The 18,767-nt window shown below is 37.5% G+C and overlaps 1 pseudogene; it reads right to left on the bottom strand.

Annotated features, from left to right (window-relative positions):
- Positions 1-17,703: 17,703 nt before the first annotated feature.
- Positions 17,704-18,286, bottom strand: LOC149168154 (proline-rich receptor-like protein kinase PERK1; annotated as a pseudogene).
- Between the last annotated feature and the right edge of the window lie 481 nt (positions 18,287-18,767).

Here is an 18,767-nt window from a genome sequence, read left to right as displayed (position 1 = left end):
AAGGTCGACTTGATATTTGTGCCATGATGAGATCTTGGAGGGTCTTTTGACTCTATTTTGACTGAATAATATTTTTTTAACAATCTGTAACATGCCTAAATGGGTCTTCAATACATGACAATAACTCGAGTGACTTTATGAAAAACCTAGAAGCACTTAATGGGTGCTTGAGCTAAAAATAAATTTCCCTTGAGCATGAAACCCATGCCTCAAGATCACAAATAATAAATTTATTTTTCTCTTTTCATTAAATACATAAAATCCCGATTACTTATGTCATTATGAAGACTGAACCTATTTACATATTTCAATGCTCCCTCTTAACTAGGGAGGTATTCATAATCCATACAAGGTACTTGGAAATTCTCAATATGGAGAATTCTCATAGGAAGCGTAAAATTGATAACCCATCTGTATAACATCATATCATCCAACATTGTCACATAGAAAGGTCTTGAATAACAACTCTATCTCTCCACAAGATCACAGCACAATGTTAGGTGAATGTTGGCAATGCCAATTATTTATAAACACCCTCATCATTGTCTCTCTCGGAACATACCCCACCCAGGTTTTCTCAGAGTTTGTTCCACCAGGACTATTATTATCTTGGATTCCAAGTCCTCAAATAATATCATTCCTCTATGACTACTCTTATCTTGGATGCCCTACCACATCCTCAAAAGTATCGGATGCCAGCTCCTTACCCAATCATCCATTCTTTCTTCCCGAGTGAAGACAAGAATGATGTGTCTACCTCTCCCTCTCAAATAGGGAGGATATACCCATTCCAATGAAGGAATGCATCCATTCCTATAAAATGAATGTACCCAAGCTCCCCCTTAACCAGGGACTTGATGAAGCCTCCCCTTAACTAGGGACTTGCTTTGTGTTATAGACATTTTTGTGCCTCGCGACATGGAGCATGAAATGTCAATAATTACAGGGATCCTCAGTCCCTAAACATGTTGTTCTTACCCCTAAAAGAGCAAGGTCATCAAACAACAGCACTTCCAATCAGTTCTCCACCTGAAAACACTTCAAAACAGGCTAATTTTGGATCATGTCAGCTGCTCCACTGAGCATCTGCGCTGGAATGCAACTGCTCCTCCTTGTACCTGCGCTGGAAGTCAAAATGAAGGTTACCTGCGCTGGGCGAGATTGGCCAAGTGGCACAGTCATTCTGCAAGGTGTCAACTGCCCAGGAAGCTTCCAAACTGACACTTGGTTCATGAGATTCGCCCTGTGATGAGTAAGAGGTACTTGATCACCATGTGTAAGCAAGGATCTCCAAGTGGACTCAAGAACTGAAGATTAACTGAAGAGGGAGAGGACACAAGGCAGCTTCATGTCAGTCTCAAGCTGACTCATCCTTTCTTCTTCTCTCCTATATATAGAGCTCTTCTATGAGGTCTAAGGAGGCTGGAATTTTGTGTAAAGCAAGGAGGTGCTGTTGGTTTACAGTTAGAGCTATTGGGTGATTGTTTTACTAGAGGTGAAGAGGAGAGTTCTTGCTGCTGGGGAGGTGCTGCTGGATTGGAGCCATCATTGGTTGTAACCTTCTCAGAACCCTGTTACTTCTATCAATAAAGTTTTGCATGTTCTCCTATATACTTGTATTGCATTGATGTATTGTATTTACTTGTATATTTGATTCACTCTAATCCATGCATCAGTTATGAGTACATGTATCTTGTAGTTTCCTCTCTTGTTTTGTGCAGGATCTGTGTGTAGCTGGACCGGCAAAGAGAGCAAAGAGCTGGGAACAAGAGACAAAGAGAGAGGATAAGGATCGACTAAGCGAAAGACACCAGGTTGGTTAACCTTTTCTTCCTTCTCTCTGTACTTTCATAAAGGAAAATATCAAAGCTTTACTTTCAGTTGTTGCTAAAGACTGTCACCTTTAGAGTAGGGATAGGGTCATCCGAGTCGGATACTTTTCCCCACAACACTTTGAGCAACTTTATAGGTGGAGATCATGGGACAACCAACTACTTGTAGGAATCCCTCTTTTGATGTCATGAATTTCTTCTTTTTTATGAAGCCTGCATCTGTTGGGAATTCTTCATAGGGCATCAACCATCCATCACTTTCATTCATGAATCATGTCATATTTTCTTTCATTGGAAAGTGATTCACTAATCCATATCTGTCTTTCCCTTCATTTAAATACCTTCTCCACATCATGTTTTCATTAGGATCTTATCATCCCACCACATGAGTATCATTTGTAGATGAAATCTACAACTCTTCCTTTAGTATCCTTGCATAATCCCATCCATATATTTTTCAAAAATAAAAAATGGACATCAAATTACCTTTTTGATGCTTTTACATCATGACATCTTCTTGTTGTATCAACATTTTGCATTCATATTGACACGTCTCCAACAAGATATTAAATGTCAAGGGTTGTCTTACTTTCCAGACTTCTTCGGAGTCTTCATACCTTTTCCATGGACATGTCACGACAAATTCTTCTGGTTATCAAATGTTTATTTCCTTTTTCTATGTGAGAATAGTTGCAAATTTCACAATCTCTCCTTACTTTCTTCACATGTTGCTTCTAAGGAACTTCCATTCATAGTTCCTTCATTTTTATCAACCACCTCATTTTCCATGTGAGGAATTATTATGTTGAATTCATCTAATCAATATGTGAACCATGCATTTATGCATCCTTCTAGAGGAGGAGATCCCTTTATCTTGATCATTCTCATGAGGTGGAGCATTTAATCAGTTTTATCAAATACAAGCATACATACCTCATCTCTTCCTTTTGGTCATCTAGACTTCCTTCAGCAACTTCCTTGATTGAAAGAAATTCAATCACCTTAACCTGCTTCACCTCTTTTGAAATCATGAAATCATTGCATGAATCCCATACAGGATAGAATTCTCGGTGAGACACTTGCTTATTATAGTAGGTGAACATTCCAATTAATATTCCAATGGAGGATCTTGATCACCCTCATACTACAAATTCTCCTTTCTGAATGATGTATGATAAGCTCTATACTAGATGACTTTCTTTTTCCCATAAGTAATGCTTATGCTTCTAATAAGGTTACCAAGAGCTACATCCTTTTATAGTGATAGTCATAAACTTCTATTCAACTATCTTTCATGCTCCTGTATGATGATGTCACAATCTCTTGCTTTCAATCGTATGCTTCTATGATTCCATCTCCTAACATGATGCATTCTATCATTCTTCTAATGATTACTACCATGATAGTTATACTTTACAACAGAAAACTTGAAAATAACTAGGTGAGGAAGACTATCTCAATCATAGTAGAGATATTTTACTTCCTCCTTCTTGGATTTCTTCTTTTCATCTTCTTCCACTTCTTCAGTGATATGGGCTTCCTCTTTTATTGTCGTCCTTCTTGAGCTTTGGACAATCTCTGTTGTAGTGCCCATATTCATGAAAACCATATCATTGAAACTTTGACATGTTTTTATTTTTTACGAGGACCAAGATTCCCAAACTATCCTTTTCTTCTAGCCATGGCAACAAATGCTTGAGCTTGCTCGCTTGGTCCTACATCGATTTTTTCCTTTCGCTTGGTTTCTTTGATTTCGCACAATGACCACAGTTCATTGAATTAAGTAGCTTCCTTCTTCCCATACATGCTTGATGTGAAGTTGGCCCATTCCTTTGGTAGTGCTTTGAGCACTATGGTAGTATTTTCCTTGTCAGACATTATTTTTCCAAAATCTTGGAGTTGGTCTCGTATTTCTAACACCCTCATAAAGTATTAGGTTATTCCTTCTTCTTATGATACCTTCATCTTGTAGAGCTTGAGCTTCTTCTTTTGGAAGTTCGACAATTAAACCCTTAACATGACCAACAACTTCATTTTCTATGAGGATCAAATCCATCCTATTCTTCCATGCAAGAAAGTTTGACGACCCAACCAATTTGTTTCTCCCCTTGCAATATGAATTCATTTTGACATATTCAAATATAGATATAAAAATACTTACTTGTCAAGTGAAGATACTCCTAGATGATGAAATATTCAACTTTATGCCTTCTTGATTTTGATGATGATGTAGATAATAGAATATGTATTTTTGGTGAAGATGTATTTCTTCAAAAGTGATCCTTGACTCAAAGGGAGATCACATTGATTCTTTGATGATGATGCCAACACATTTTCCTTATTTTCTTCCTTCAAGACAATGCTAGTTAAACTTGTTTCACAACCTCAAATTTCATCGCTTCTTCAAAATTTCTGTTTGTTGTAGCAGTTCTGCAATTTCGACCTTTTATGCAATAACCTTGGTTCACACGTGTGGCTAGAATATGGAAAATTTCACCTCCTTTTTACTTGACTTGACTTGACTTCTTTTTCTTGTTATTTTAGTTTGCAAAGGAGACCTTTCTTGGCACAAAACTTGATCCTTTATGGTGGTTGCAATTCTACTTGCTGCTACAGAAGGGTGTCTTAATAATTCACACATGTGGAAAATATAGCCCAGAGAAATAGACCCAAAAGTGTTTCACTCTTCCTTCCTCGTGATAATGGTTGTAGAATGTGTGAGTTTCCCAAGAACACTTCAAGTGTGGAACCCTTCTTTGGATGACCTAGGGTTTTTTAGGTCTTCTTTAATGATCTTAATTATTCCCTTTTAATATAATGAGAGGGTTAGTCCTTCTTCATGTTTCCCTTCCTTAATGTAGTCACCCTAACTCTGACACCATGTTGAGAAATCTAGGGGGAAACACATGTAGCTGATTTCTCTTAATTTGATAATTTCTTGTGATGTATTTTTTTCTTTATTATTATTAGTGTTCTCTTTCATCAAACAAATACCAAATCATAATGAATAATAAGACAATAAGACACAAGATATAAGTGATCAACCATGACCAAAACCTCTCCAACTGAGAGGAAAACCCACAAGAATCCTTCTCTTCTTATAGAACTTTAATTGACGAATTCCAAGACCTATGACCCTTGACCAAGACCCTCCAAGGTCAAGTCATCCTTCATTCTTGATGATATTTCCTTACACAACTTCCAACAACAAACTTCGATCTTCTAGCAACTTTGACCCCAAAAATAAATTCTACAACTTCAACCTAACAGCTTCAACAACTTCTACCTAGCATCCTCACAACTTCAACCATGATGCAACTTTAGAAACTTTGACCTAGCATATTCACAACTTTGATCTAGAGGCAGCTTCACAACTCCAATCTTGCATCTTCAACCTTGCAGCTTCACAACTTTGATCTAGAGGAAGCTTAACATCTTTGACCTTGCAACTTCACAACTTCGATGCAACTTCAAAATTTCGTCTAGCCGAGAAACTGTAGAAACCCTAACGAAAGAGAGAGAGAGAGAGGCCCAAAAACTTTGATCTTGATCTTCTTCTTCTTCTTCACCCTTTTCCAGCTTCTATCTTGAGGAGATCAAATTTGTTTGAGCAAATTCCTTCTTATTTATAGGCTAGTGAGGATAAAAACTGCTACCTTGAAGCTGACTTGTCCCTTCATGTATTCCGACTTGATCTTTGTGCCATGACGAGGTCTAGGAGGGTATTTTGACTCAATAAATTTTTCATTACAATACGTAACATGCCCAAATTGGTCTTCAATACATGACAATGACTCAAGTCACTTTATGACAAACATAGAAGCACTCAATGGGTGCTTGACCTAAAAATAAATTTCCCTTGAGCATGAAACCCATGCCTCAAGATCACAAATAATAAATTTATTTTTCCCTTTTCATTAAATACATAAAATCACGATTACATATTGTTGAAAAGTGTGCAACAAGAAATGCTTGTTGAGATTGCAACAAGATGATGGAGCTTAGTGGAAAGGAGTCGTCTTCACTAAGTGGGCCTGCAAGCAAGTTATGGTGCAAGTTCTATTTTTGATCCCAGCAGGGATGATCACAGTATGGGTGATCACAATATGGGTGACCACAGTGTGGGTGACCACAGTGTGGGTGATCACAGTATGAGTGATCAAAGTCTATTTTTAGACTGACTGTCAAAAATAGAAAAGTCAAATATTATTGTCTCATAATAATATTTGGACTATAAACTTGATCTTATTCTCTTGGAGCACTTCAGTTTGAGCTACAGATGTGGCCCATGCAGCTGTCAGAAGGAAGTACGCTTTTCTTATGAGTCAGTTGAGTTGTTGCATGCATGACTTCAGTTAGAACTCAATCAGTTGAGTTTGGTGGAGTTGATTGTGGAGTTGATGGAGTTATGTTCAGTTTGACTTGGTTAAACTAGTTGTAGATAGTCTAACTGCAAATAGACTAATGATGAGTTGTTAAAATAATTATTAACTCATAATACAACTATAGAATACATCAGTTAACTTAGTTGCATGTCAGTGCATGTTCAGTTCAGCAGGGACAGGTGTTAGAGGATCAGATTGCTATCAGTTGTGACTATAGTTGTGCATGATGATTTGCACAATCAAAGGGATTGAGTATGCCAATTAATTGGCCAATACCAAGAATTGTAGCCTATGCTCACGTCCAACACAATGTGACTGATTCTTTGCAGGTGAAATACGAGTTTGGTAAACCATTCTCATTAATTCTTGAGCATGTATTGAGCTGTGGAGGCAGGCAAGCAGTGGAATAGATTTGGAGATCAGATCTGAGTTGTATTGTGTGTAATAGGTGGAGCTGGTACTGGATTGCTTGTGATAAGCATTGTACTTTGTAATGTTACATGATTCAATCACTATAATATACAGATAGTTGGGGTTTTTAGCGAGATGCTTTCCCCAGGAAAATACTGTGTTGATATGTGTGATTGATGCTTCTATGTATGCCTGTAAATGTTTCTGCTTCTGTAAATTGATGATCAACGTAGAGGAGGTTATGTATTATGCATGTTCCGCTTAGAAGTGTATAATCAAGATAATCTCTGTGAATATGTGTCATATTATTCAAAATTTCTACCTGGTATCAGAGCTGCTTGATTTGTAGAAGAGATTTTTACAGGATATCAAGCATGTATTGATCATCAGATCTATTATTCAGAAAGTGTTTACATTTTATTTCTTGAGGCAGAGTCTATAATCAGGCTAGGTAGCCTCTGGATTCATCCTTCTTTTGGAAGGTGAGATATCCGGTGAATTCCCATACAGTCGATATCTGTACAAGAAATACTTTGTTCTCACGAATTCTAGATTGGAAGCGGTTGAGTTTTGTGCTGGTGGAATTCAAATTTAATTCCAAAGCAAGAGATAAAACTCAGAAACATTAAGTGTGAGAATGGAGACAATATGCCCTAGTATCTCACGAAGTTCACCCAATGCCGGGATGAGCTGGGAAGTGTGGGGGTGACTGTCGGATGAGGATGGTGAGTCTAGCACTCCTTGACCTTCCTAAGAGTTGGCATAGCTACCAGGACTCGGTGAATGGAAGGGAGAAACTGCCAGGATGGGAGAGACTTTGGTCAGATCTTGTGCAGGAGGAGATTAGACGGAGCACTAGAGACGGTTCTTCATCCACGCATGAGGAGGAGAACTGTGCCTTAGCGAGTAAGGTGAAGAAGGGGAAGGAGAAGGTTTCTCTTTCCGAATCTTGTTCTTCCAATGATGGGAAGAAGGTTGACAAGTTGAAGGTGAGATGCTTTCGTTGTCATGAGATTGGTTCATGGGTTAGGAACCTGTATGCTCTTGAGGTTCAAGATGCATGCAAAGCCTTGAGCAGCGAGGCAATTGATGGAGACTTGGTGGTTGAGAGGGAGGGTATATTACCTCTCAACATGCAGAGCCAGAAGAAGTCTCAGACGATTGTGGAGGAGCCACGATTGGTGCAGCAGCTTCAGGAGGTTGTGGAGGAGCCACAACAAGGGAAGCTGAGAGGAGATCAAGTAGAGACATCTACTCATGCAGAGACCTCTAGTAGGGGAAAAATTCGAGCCAGGTGGGCTGAGGGATCACATGCAGCCATACCTCCAGGTAGGAGATGGGGTGATGTGGATTGATCGTCCTAAGGAGGAGGGGCAAGATCCTTGAGGTACCCAACCTCTTGGATGAGACCTTGCTACGGGAGCCCTAGATGTGTAGTAGCAGGAACTGACTGATTGGGTAGAGACAAATGCGGATGGAGCGGCAGAGAGAGCGACAGTGCAGGGAATCCCAGGACAGTGCATAGCTAGCAGGCTGCAGCAATGCGAGAGGCACAAGTGTTTTGCACAGTGCTAGGTGGCACAGAGAGGTGTGCAATGGTGCGAGATGCATGGAGATGTTGCAATAGTGCAGATGTTAGAGAGGGAGCACTTGTCAGCAGCAGGTAGAGCTTCAGCATCAGAAGGTGTTTCTAGCCCAACAGGGAGGTCAGTTGGGAGGTGCAGTGCGGATGTAATGCTGGGAGATAGAACCAGCAGCAGCACGGATGCAGTCAGAGATCAAAGTGACAGAGGCTAGAGCAGTCAGATACTGAAGAGCACAGAGATGCAGAGTCTTCAGTCGACAGAGGCAATAACAGTCAAAGACTTTGATGATAGAGCAAGTGGACTGGCCAGATGTGTTGCATGGAGAACATTCTAGAGTTACAGGATCGGGTTTGAGAGGAATCCTTTCTTGTTCAGAGGGAGTGTTGAAAAGTGTGCAACAAGAAATGCTTGTTGAGATTGCAAAAAGATGATGGAGCTTAGTGGAAAGGAGTCGCCTTCACTAAGTGGGCCCGTAGGCAAATTATGGCGCAAGTTCTATTTTTTATCCCAGCAGGGATGATCATAGTATGGGTGATCACAATATGGGTGACCACAGTGTGGGTGACCACAATGTGGGTGATCACAGTATGAGTGATCAAAGTCTATTTTTAGACTGGCTGTCAAAAATAGAAAAGTCAAATATTATTGTCTCATAATAATATTTGGACTATAAACTTGATCTTATTCTCTTGGAGCACTTCAGTTTGAGCTACAGATGTGGCCCATGCAGCTGTCAGAAAGAAGTAAGCTTTTCTTATGAGTCAGTTGAGTTTTTTCATGCATGACTTCAGTTAGAACTCAATCAGTTGAGTTTGGTGGAGTTGATTGTGGAGTTGATGGAGTTGTGTTCAGTTTGACTTGGTTAAACTAGTTGTAGTTAGTCTAACTGCAAATAGACTAATGATGAGTTGTTAAACTAATTATTAACTCATAATACAACTATAGAATACATCAGTTAACTTAGTTGCATGTCAGTGCATGTTCAGTTCAGCAGGGACAGGTGTTAGAGGATCAGATTGCTATCAGTTGTGACTATAGTTGTGCATGATGATTTGCACAATCAAAGGGATTGAGTATGCCAATGAATTGGCCAATACCAAGAATTGTAGCCTGTGCTCACGTCCAACATAGTGTGAGTGATTCTTTGCAGGTGAAATACGAGTTTGGTAAACCATTCTCATCAATTCTTGAGTAGGTATTGAGCTGTGGAGGCAGGCAAGTAGTGGAATAGATTTGGAGATCATATCTGAGCTGTATTGTGTGTAACAGGTGGATCTGGTACTGGATTGCTTGTGATAAGCATTGTACTTTGTAATGTTACATGATTCAATCACTATAATATACAGATAGTTGGGGTTTTTAGCGAGATGATTTCCCCAGTAAAATACTGTGTTGATATGTGTGATTGATGCTTCTATGTACGCCTGTGAATGTTTCTGCTTCTGTAAATTGATGATCAACGTAGAGGAGGTTATGTATTATGCATGTTCAGCTTATAAGTGTATAACCAGGATAATCTCTGTGAATATGTGTCATATTATTCAAAATTTCTACACATATGCCATTATGAAGATCGAGCCTAATTATATATTTCAAGACTGAAGACCACAAGCTTGATTGTCTTGTTGGCCCGCCACTGAATTCTAGTTTCTAAGGATATGATAGTACATTTTGTGCTAAAAGGATTCCAATATACTAGTGATTCTTTGCAGCAGATCATTTAATTTGTTTTCCTTGGAGATTGATCCCTTTTGTAGGAGATGAATGATTATGAGAGAATCCCCCACAATACAGATCCTTGAGATTCCATGCTCCTTGAAAAAATATAGTCCTAGGAGAAGATCATACATTTTTCCATATCTTAATTTCTTGTTGCTCAACATGATCCAAAATGATCACTCCCCCTCCTATCGCCTTTCGATAAAAATTAAATTTTAAAAAAGATACACTAGCAATTGCCCCTAAATGTGCAAATATACACCAAAGGAATATAATATTTGGAACATCATTTAGCAAAGAATATAAAAGAAGATCTGGGAAGATCATCTGGCCAAAAATAGAACCGCTGCTAAATGCATGCTCATAAGTAAATTTTAAAATTGGAAATCAGCTACATAATTTCAAAATGCTTTTTAATAACAAAAATAATCATAAGTTTTTATTTATAAAATACAAATAACTCAATAAATTTAATTACATTGATGACAAAAAATATTCATTTTTACTAAAACTTTACATGCACACAAAATTTGTAATAAAAAAAACTCTAAATTTTGCTTGTTATTTAATTCTAATATAAAATTTTAAAATAATAATGTAGATTTTTACAATTTAACATGCCAACAATTCCCAAAGCAACAATTTGCAATCCCTTGCAAACTTTCATCTCTGTTATAAGATTAAACCATAAATTTTTCATGCTACCTTAATCTGGGAAACAAATAAAGGTTGAACCTTATCTTTATTTTCCAAGCGAATCTTATAACTATGGCAAAATGGCATATACAATTCAATAATAACAAGATCAACAAACAACATATTGTACCCTATGGAAGAGGGAAAAAATTTATGTAAAGGAAAGAAAAAATGGCACACATGGGATGTTTGTAAGTATGGTTAGTTTCCCTTCAGGTTTCCATAACATCATCGTTGTTATATTCACATAGTCATGGCAATATGTGTTTTAAAGATAAAGTAAACATTCCCTCTCAATGATCAATGATCCAATCAATTTACACGAAAACATTAACAACTACAATAGGAGAAACGAAGAACGGTAATTCAAATGATTATATCTTGGTAATGTGCATTTAATAATGAGGTTACTCAATTTTCATGTTGATTTTCTTTTCGTGTTAGCGATATGGGGTATTTACTGAATAATGTAGAGGATCTGAAGCATTGTTGCTTGTAGATCAAGTGCATTACTAAACAATATCAATGCTTTTAGAAAAGCAACACTCCTTTGCTATAGTTTTTTTTCTCTCTCTCCTAGATATGACCTGTTAAAGTCCTTGGTTGAAAAGAAAATTATGTGCTGCTCTATAGATATACAACCGATCTTTCTTATAGTATTCATTGGCCATTGATGTCCGATTGGAAAAAGGGGCCAAAACCTAATATGGAAATAGGGACACCCCGAGGCGAACTTCAAGAGAGATCTTGAGCAGTGGTCATATGACAGAGTTTGCTGGGCTGTGGCTGAAAAGTCATTCTCCTTCGTGTGTGGTGGCTCGAGGGGCATATGAGACCAGAAGTAGCTCCAACTGGAGCTACAATGCTCCTTCATGCATGTGCACATAATCCCACTGGTGTAGATCATACACAAGATTAGTGGGAAGGAATTCAATAATTAATAAGATCAAAATTTTTATTTCCATTTTTGACGGTGCTTTTCAGGTTAGCTAATATCAACACATTGAAAATTTCATTTCTACACGATATTTTCCCTATCATGTGTGGTGAAATTGAAGGAAACATCTGTTTTTCTTCTGTTCATCCATATGTTATTTGTACTGAAGGTTTCTTTAAATTGCACAACAAATCATGACCTTTCACTTCTTTGATTTAGGATTTTCCAGTGGAAGCTTTGATGCAGATGAATACTCTAAGCATTTGTTTGTAGGATATGGTGGTGAATGCTTTATTACTTAGATTAATTCAGATAGAGCAAGCCTACTGATTGTTGTTTTTAGATGAATGAGTTATTGATCAAGAAAGAGTAGTTATACATTAACCAAGAAAAGGATATAAGTGACTGGAAAACTGAATGCAAACACACAAGTAATAACACAGGATTTACATGGTAAAACCTTGACAAAGTGTCAAGGAAACATCCACGGGGAAAGGGATTGGAATCTCTTTTCAATCAATAATGATTCTCCATACAATAGTTCGGGCATTCATTTTGTTTTATATGTGCCTCCTCAGTTACATAGCTGATGATACGGTATAAAATTAACTTGTTACATTTTACCAAAATTTACATAATTAGTTTTCAAACTTCCAACAAACTCCACCTTGACAACAATTTTCCTAATCCCTTGCCCATGCGCATTCATCATCTTTTTTGCAAGCCAAGAGAAGCTAAAAACCATAGCATCTTCTCTACTATACCTAGCTTTGTGAATATGTCTGCACAATTCTCTCGCGTATGGACCTTTTGAAGAGCTACTTTTCCGCCATCGATCACATGTCTCAGAAAATGATACCTTACATTAATGTGCTTGGTTCTGCTGTGATAAGCAGGATTTGTGGCCAAGTGAATAGCACTTTGACTGTCACAAAGTACATTTACTTTCTCCTGCATCCTTCCAATCTCATCAAGCAGACCCTTTAACCAGATTGCTTCTTTACTGGAATCTGAAGCAGCTATATATTCAGCTTCGGTAGTGGACAATGCAATTGTTTCTTGAAGTTTTGACATCCAACTAATTGTTCCACCTACAAGAGTAAAGACATAACCTGTAGTAGATATTCTTTTGTGCAAATCACCTACATAATTAGCATCTACATATCCGCAGACTGATCCTTAACTACCACTAAAGATGATGCAATGGTCACTTGTACCTCTTAGATATCGAAGCACCCATTTCACTGCTCGCCAATGTTCTTCACGTAGATTTGCCATGAACCTGTTGACAACTCCAACTGCATGTGAAATGTCAAGTCTTGTAAATACCATCACATACATTAATTTTCCTACAACATTTGCATATGGTACATGAGACATATACTGCTTTTCTTCATTAGTTCTAGGACTCAAAACTGAAGAAAGCTTAAAAATGGAAGCTAATGGAACATTAACAGGTTTCACATTGTTCATACAAAACTTTTCAAGTACTTTCTCCACATACTTCTGCTGTGATAACCAAAGCTTACCATTTTTCCTGTCTCTGTGTATCTCCATGCCCAAGATATCTTTTGCTACTCCAAGATCCTTCATATCAAACATCCTAGAGAGCTGAGCCTTTAACCTGTTGATCTCTTCCATGCTTTTGCTTGCAATAAGAATATTGTTAACATACAAAGCTAAGATAATGTATATGCCGTTGAAACTTTTGAAGTATACACAATGATCATACTCACTTCTTATAAAGTTCTAGCTCACCATGAAGGAATTAAACTTATTGTACCATTGTCTCGGAGACTGCCTTAGACCGTACAATGATTTCCTGAGCTTGCAAACTAATCTTCTGCTGTGACCTTGTACAAAAGCTTATGGCTATTCCATATATATGTCTTCATTCAAATCACCATGTAGAAAAGTTGTTTTAACATCTAACTATTCTAACTCAAGATTAAGTAATGCAGTTAGTGCCAACACAGTACGAATAGAAACAAGTTTTACAACTGGAGAAAAAATCTTATGAAAGTCTATACCTTCAACTTGAGAATACCCTTTTGCTACCAGTCTCGCCTTATACCTTTCAATACTTCCATCAACTTTCTGTTTCAGTTTGAAAACCCACTTGCATCCGACAACACTTCTCCCTTCTCGAAGTTCTACAAGATCCCAGGTATTGTTCTTGGCTAAGGAATCCATTTATTCTTTCATAGCCGTTTTCCATTTTTTGCTATCTATATCATCTACTACTTCTTGATAACAAGAAGGTTCCCCATCTTCAGTAATCAAAGCAAAAGATGAAGCAGAATCTTCATACCTTTTGGGAGATTTTCTTTCCCTTGTAGACCTTGTTAGAGTGACTGGTTGCTGAACTGGTTCAGAAACTTCAACAGCTTCCTTTGTATCTTCAACACATTTTTCTCCAGAAGTCTCTCCTTCCTTTTGACTGTCACCAAAAGGTCCAACCTCCAACTAAACTCGTTGATTTGGCGATACCTGTTCCTGTTCAATTTTTTCAACATTTAATTTAGAAGAGAAGATTCATCAAATGTTACATCTCTACTAATGACTATCTTCTGCAATGTAGGATCCCACAACCTGTATCCTTTCACTACATAGTCATACCCAACAAAGACATAATATTTCGATTTTGGATCTAATTTTGAATGTTGATTTTTAGGAATAAGAGAATAAGCATCATAGCCAAATATCCTCAAATGTGAATAATCACAAGACTGACCTGTCCAAACTTCTTCAAGAATTTTACAATTAATTGCTACTGAAGGTGATCTGTTAACTAAATAACAAGTAGTAAATATCGCTTCTACCCACAACTCCTTTTACAATTTAGCATTGCTGATCATGCTTCTGGCTCTTTCCATAAGAGTCTGATTCATACATTCAACAACACCATTTTGCTGAGTATAAACAACAGCTTTGTGTCTAATGATTCCTTCATCCTTACAGTATTTTTCAAATTCTATTGAAGTGAATTCACCACCATTGTTAGTTCTTAAAAATTTAATTGATTTGCTTGTTATTTTCTCTACCATTGCTTTAAATTGTTTAAAGGCATTGAATACATCAGCTTTCCTTTTTAGCATATAGATCCAAACTTTACGAGAGAAATCATCAATAAAAGTTAAAAAATATAGAGCACCTCCATATGTTACAACAGGAGATGGTCCCCAAAAATCAGAATGAATATAGTCTAAAATATCTTTACTATTATGATTTCCAGTTTAAATATCTGTTTACACTGTTTTCCATACACACAATTTTTACAGAAATCTAACTTCAAAGATTTCAAATCAGGAAGAGATTTATTTTTTATCAGTATTTGAAGACCTTTCTCGCTCATGTGACCCAATCACTGATGCCATAGATGAGTACCTGCTTCTTCCTTTTCTGACGCAACCACTGGTTCACTGACCTGAGTACTTCATTTTAACCTATAAAGATCTCTGACCTTTTCTGCTTTCATAACAACTAGGGAGCCTTTAAAGACTTTCAACACACCATTCTGACTTGTAAACTTATAACCATCCGAATCCAACACTCCCAAAGAAATCAATTTTTTCTTCAAATCAGGTACATGTCTAACACTAGTTAATGTTCTAATTGTGTTATCATACATTTTAATCCTGATATTTCCCATCCCAACAGTCTAACATGATACATTATTACCCATAAACACAAAACTACCATTTACATTTTCATACGAAGTAAACCAATTTCTGTTTGGACACATGTTATGAGAAGCACTAGAGTCTAATAACTAGCTTGCTAAACCTTGAGAGACATTACATTCAGGTGAAGTTTCATCTATAATACATAATTCTTTAGCAGATAAAACTTCATCTATCATACCTGAATCAACCTGATTCGCTTCCTTCTTCGGGTTATCAGATTCTTTTCATTTCCAACAGTCTTTCTTTAGGTGTCCAATTTATTGCAGTGCCAACATTTTTCCTTACACTTCTTTCCCTTCGATTTAGATCTGGAAGACCCCCTTGTATTTTCTACTCTTTCCTTTGACTGTCCTCTAGCTATCATGGCTTCTGATGCAGCTGTTTCAGTACTGGATTTCCTTCGTACTTCTTCAGACAAGAGAGCTCCCACAACTGATTCAAATTTCAAAGAATCAGTGGTGTTCAAGCTGATTGAAGTTATGAAGTGGTCAAATGATTTGGGTAGAGAACATAGCAAGGTTATAGCTTTGTCTTCTTCCTGAATTTTAGCTTCCATATCTATTAATTGGCATATGAGTGTATTAAAAACATTTAAATGTTCTGCAACTTTTGAACCCTCCTTCATTCGAAGACTGTACAGTTGTCTTTTCAGATAAATTATATTGGTTAACGACTTTGTCATATAGAGTTTTTCTAGTTTTTCCCATAAACCTGAAGCTGTACTCTCTTTAACAATGTTGAAGAGAACTTCATCTGCCAGGCATAACCTGATGGTATTGAGAGCTCGGGCATCCAAGTCCTCCCAGTCAGAATTAGTCATGGGTTCAAGTCTCTTAGTTGCCCCGTCCAATGCCTTGTGCAACCCTTGTTGCACAAGCAGATCCCTAACTTTCAGTTTCCAAAGAGAAAAATTGCTCTTGCCGGTGAATTTCTCCTCCTCCAATTTTTCATTCGACATCTTGGCCATTTTCTTTTTCTCCTAGGGTTTCATTCTTTCAGCTAGGTTTTTTTTTTTTTTTTTTTTTTTTTTTCCCTTGAAAAAACCTTTGTTTTTATTTCCTTCAATTTTAATGGGAAAAAAAAACCTTTCTTTCCTTCAATTAGAAAAAAAAACTCCTTTCTTTCCTTCAATTTAAAAAAAGACTTTTGATTTTCTTTCCTCCCAAATCCACCCCTTTCAAGGAAAAACCTGATTTTGATTTCAATTTCCTGTTGTTGTTTTTCACAGAAAAAAGAACTAATTTCTGAAACAAAATTCCACTGGTTTTTGCCCAAATTAAACAATTTTTGGAAACTTTGCTTTTGAAGGAACAATAAAATATTTTTTCTCACAAATGCCCAGATTAATTCAGCGATCTCCTTGACGACTTTAGCAGCAACATTCAGAGATAGCAGTAGGCTACTCCCTCCAGCATGGCTTCAACACTCCACAATCTCTGCTCCAACACGCAGAGGTCTCAACGTAGATTCAGCAAAACCTCCCTTCACGGAGCAAAGAGCCTTCAAGACACATGCAAATTTCATTCAACGCAGAGAATATGTGGCCGAGGGTTAGGCAACAGCTCCACGACTTCCTCCAGAATACACGACAGAGGGTTTCTCCACGTAGGAAAATAGATTTCATTCACGCAGCAAAGGGTTCTGGTTTGGCAGCACAGACTCCACACATACCTCCTTTCTGCTCCAGCATGTAGAATCTTCCTCTTTTTCAAGTAGAGAACACATGCAGATGGTATTACTTAACCAAGGGCTTCATGGGCAGATAGTGGGGACGGTTTGGCAGTGTAGAGGGCTGGCAGCATTCACAACAACACTCCTCGACATTTGTCTTTCAGCACTCCACAATGGCTCCACTTCGGTGTTGGAGAGACACGAGCTCTGGCTTCATGCACCCACCGGCTCTGGTCTTCACGCACCCACTGTTTACCTCCATGAAGTATCCTAAGACCTCCTTGACATTGCCTTGTTGCCACATTAACGGAGCCTCTAGATAGCACTCCTGGACTCCAGATTCAACTCACTCACTCAATTGAACTTTCTCTGATACCAATTGTTGTTTTTAGATGAATGAGTTACTGATCAAGAAAGAGCAGTTATACGTTAACTAAGAAAAGGATATAAATGACTGGAAAATTAAATGTAAACGCACAAGTAATAACACAGGGTTTACGTGGTAAAACCCTGACAGAGTGTCAAGGAAACATCCACGGGGCAAGGGATTGGAATCTCTATTCAATCAATAATGATTCTCCATACAATAGTTCAGGCATTCATGTGGTTTTATATGTGCCTCCTCAGTTACATAACTAATTATTCGGTATAAAACTAACTTGTTACATTTTACCCAAATTTACATAATTAGTTGTCAAACTTCCAACACTGATCCGCGATTTATAGAAGCCACGCATGTATTCTTTCATTTGGGTGGCCAAAATTTCTCTAAGAGTGTAGCTAATGCCCTATGAGAGATTTATAATTGATTGGAATTGGAGCCTCATCAGAACCTTTATCCTCATTCATTCCATCCCTATAAATATGTGACCTATTTATTGGACGTGTCTCTAATTCACCACTTCTTGGGGACTCACCACCACAAGCACATGACATGACTAACTCTGACTTCCAGTGCCTGGTTTGTTTAACTTCTAATTTCTTGCTCTTGCAAAACTCATTGCTATATGCAGAGAGAATTTGTTTCACATTCACTAGTGACTTCACTAAAATCACTAGCATTGTCATGGTTGCCAAATACCATCCTCTGAAATCTCCTGATGTTTGCAAAGTATTGTGCAAAATTATACATTACACTCTCGATAGGTTTGGCTCCATGGTTCATATCAACAATGGAAACATTACTTTCCAATGCCCTTACCACCAAAATAGAGACAAACAACATCACACTAAAATTATTGTAGAGCATGAGAAGTTTGCAATGAAATGGACCGACCAAACAATTACCTACCTGCCCCATCTCCAGCCTTCTACGAGTTGAGTGACATACACATGTTGTTGCAACTTCAACCATTCGAAACATTTCACCCTCTAGGATGCCTCTGAGGTCTCCCCCTGGTCCATTAGCAGTGGTAGGCTTTGTAGAAATGGTGGGTTTGTGAGAGATCCTACTTCTGCTCAGATTTAGTAATGGATGTGCTTGGAAGGAGTGAAATTCATGAAGACAGAGCATGGTCAACACACAAGGATGGAAAACAATGACAACTATTTGATCAAACAAATAGTGGAAAAGAATGACAACTATTTGTTGAACCAACATTAGAAAGCAGAAAGGTAGACGAAAGTAGGTGCCAAGAGTTTCAAAAGAGAACACTTTTAGTGTAAACATATATGTGTATATATTATTAAGGTTTTAATAAAATATAATATAATAATATTTATATATAGAGATGTAAAATTTATATAAATATAAATAATTATTAAGAACTAGTAAAGATCGATCTTAATTTTTGATCTATTAAGCACAGAGAGGAACCAAATATCTATAAGTGCAAAAGTTTTTC

This window comes from Pinus tabuliformis, chromosome 4_2, assembly GCF_031772625.1.
Source record: "Pinus tabuliformis cultivar Carrire ecotype Pingquan chromosome 4_2, CPIR1, whole genome shotgun sequence".
Lineage (NCBI taxonomy): Eukaryota > Viridiplantae > Streptophyta > Pinopsida > Pinales > Pinaceae > Pinus > Pinus tabuliformis.
The sequence above is the reverse complement of the archived record's forward strand: the minus strand, read 5'-3'. Positions and strand labels throughout refer to the sequence as shown.